The sequence below is a fragment of the Priapulus caudatus genome, unplaced genomic scaffold, assembly GCF_000485595.1.
Source record: "Priapulus caudatus unplaced genomic scaffold, Priapulus_caudatus-5.0.1 Scaffold725, whole genome shotgun sequence".
In the NCBI taxonomy this organism is placed as follows: Eukaryota; Metazoa; Priapulida; class Priapulimorpha; order Priapulimorphida; family Priapulidae; genus Priapulus; species Priapulus caudatus.
This window is the reverse complement of record NW_014577786.1, coordinates 234,061-237,052: the sequence shown is the minus strand read 5'-3', so window position 1 is coordinate 237,052 and position 2,992 is coordinate 234,061. Positions and strand designations below refer to the sequence as shown.

The following is a 2,992-nucleotide window of genomic DNA, read 5'->3' as shown; positions in this document are numbered from 1 at the left end:
TCACACCTACCCCCACACCTACCCCCACACCTACTCCCACACCTACCCCGACTCCGTACTTCATTGTTCCACGATTTTTCTGCTTTGTTTTTTTTCTCGTTCTTCTATATCTACTGGTGCTGTCTGTTTCCTTCATTACCCATCCTACCCTACCCACCTCATCCACCCAACTCGAACGATAGCTGTGCTGCCGGCAACCCACTTTTAATCATCAAGGTGGCGTTTCCATATTTATATTTTCTTAACTACATCTTTATTTCTGGCCAGTGTGTAACTCTTTGTGATTACGCACATGCTAGGCTATTGCTTTATCTTCATCATCTATTAATTATTCTTCATCTAAGCTATTACAAACATACTCTGAGCTGCATCGAACCATGTATGAAAACTCCGGCGCTATTATCACAACCGCCCTATAGATTACACGCGAGTACTGCGCATGCGCCAATAACATAAAAATTGCCAAGAATGGCAGACAGTACGCCATTGTTACGCTGTACAAGACGCAGGATTTTATTCGTGTAGTGATGGAGTTTTTTGCAGACTGAAAAAAACGTCCTGTAATTATCATCCTATCCATTCGCCGTCATAATTTTCACAAATGCTACATGATCGTAACCATCTAAACGGCATTTACATGCGCTGCGTTATGATCCTTTGTCATTAATTGCTGTAATTTGCATTCATTGCGCGATTATATTTTCTTCGGTTAATTATTCCCACCGGAAATAAACGAAGAGTGTCGAGGAGAATTCCCCGGATGTAAAATACATGCGTCTAACTCATCGCGTGGATGTATCTGGCTTTAAATGTTATCAGACTCATTCTCCTCCAAAACATCGATCGAATTGTCCCTACAACACGCACATATCCGCGGAGTATCGTAATTAGAAAAGAAATTCTAATCATGCGCTCGTGGAAGAACAGAGAACATAGAACGACGATGCATCGGCGAGGGACATCATTGTAAAAGCTCGTAAAATATGAAAGTGGTTTTCTAGGTTGAACTTATATTTCAATGCAGCTCTATCTCCAACACCATATCAGGGCTAGCAGATAGCGATAGCCGAGGCAGCTTTGCATGCTATCGCGTGGTGCGTTGAAATTGAAGAAACGTTGGCGCAAGGAAATATTGTGTTGAGCTTTATGGAATTCTGAGCCGCGATCCGTTATCAAAACACGTCAAGGAAATATACTGAAAGCTTTAACAGGCGTTTTTGCGGCGTTTGATAGCGGAACTCGGACGATCAGGATCATGTTTTCCTCTATCTCTCTCTGTCTAAGAACTACATCGAGATGAATTGCAGTAAATGTACGTCTGTATGAAGCAGGATGTTCCCAAACAGACACCATGAATTAACATCGTTAGTATGCGTCAATACTTTTTCTTTTACGACTATATGTAAGTAGGCGTGCACGATGGAGAAAACAAATTATACCAACGCTACCTTCCTAGCAAAACTTGCAGAGCGCTGGGGGCGACATTTACTAGAGCTGTTCGTTCCTTGTTTCGGCTTGAAGATTTTCATAATTTTCTATAAAGACCCCCAGGTGGCGGTGCGGAAAGGCGGGCATCACGAGAAACAATACCGATCATGATCTTGAATATCATCGACATCCTATCATATCAATGACATACACGACATATCATTAATATTATCATGATCATGAACTAAATGATTCACACACAAAACTTGCGCGTAGATTTAATATTTTCTGAATTATTGAGTTACCTGATACTAGGCCTACAGTTAATAAATTCTACGCGCCTATAAGCGCATCGAAGAAACGCGATATCCTTGAAGGGTCTGACTGTCACATCGAATTTTATCTGATTTTGATCTTTCTCATTTCTATGCAGAAAGTGAATTCAAACGAAAGCCCTTTCAGACATAAAATCCAGAAACACAAAGAGCTTATAAATTCGTTAAGCCAATTTGGTTAAGCCAAATGGTTGAGCTCTTTGGTTAAGCCAAGATAATCCACAGAAATGTTAAACGCACTTGTGGTTTAAAACAATGGTGCCAAACATAATCTGCATAATGATGAATGAATGAAGACAATGCGAAATCTCTACTGTAAGAAAGAGTAATATGAGATCGCTGACGTGGAGGTGCATACACACATCGCCAATTCATTCGGCGCACGGATCCATAGCTGCCAGCGCTGCATACTGTCGTAGGACGTTCCCGCGGTCGCGTGCGCCTTGCCGCGGAACTGCGCGAAAGATCTGCGCTTCAGCGCAATTGGGATCAACATCTCCTTTCGGCAACGCTTCTCTAGTATCCCGTCTCATTTGGTTGAATGTTGTATTATCATGTTATTCAATTATTGTTAGTTACGTCGCCGTCGGTTACAACGGGACTCAATAAAACATAACCGTATACCTGTAGATGGAGGTGCGAGGCGTCCTACGGTCTCCGTAGAGACTCTGCCGCTGTGTAAGACGGTAGAACAAGCGACAGAAGAGAGAAGACGAGCAAATTGTCTAGAAACCAAAACAAAGATAGAAGACATGCGCGTGCTCGAAGAATGGCGCCAAATGTGGCGCCACCTGGTGGCAGAAAAGTGCATATATGTTCCTTTTTTTTATCTGAGAGTTACCAGAGCATATAAATCAACGTAGGTATACATATATTAAAGTATGCTTAATACGGAATAAGTATACTTAGTAATTTTATGCCCTTGCTGCAATCTCACCGCAATCACGCCACTGTACACAAACTAACAGAAAGACAGAGTGGATCTTTCTGTGAGTTTTGTGCACAGTGACGTGCGTTGCAGAAATGCGTCTGAACCACAGGCACTTGGAACGTCTCAATAAAAATAAAAAAAGGTAAATAAACACGAAATGTATTTACTACCAAAGTCTTAATGTTTCTCTACTCTATTTCGCCTATAATCACCTGTAAATGCCGGTCAAATGCTCATCTGCAACACACAAGCACACCGCACCGCGGCACGCTAGCTGCTGCACACTGACACATAAATA

General features: G+C 42.0%; 1 protein-coding gene across 1 annotated transcript in view; it reads right to left on the bottom strand.

Moving 5' to 3' along the window:
* LOC106813101 (DNA-(apurinic or apyrimidinic site) lyase-like) overlaps nt 1-2,469 on the bottom strand; it is a 31,301-nt gene extending 28,832 nt beyond the window's left edge. Inside the window, exon 1 of the mRNA XM_014817156.1 lies at nt 2,388-2,469. The gene's annotated coding sequence lies outside the window, so the exon portion shown is untranslated. The remainder of the gene's footprint in view (nt 1-2,387) is intronic.
* Between the last annotated feature and the right edge of the window lie 523 nt (nt 2,470-2,992).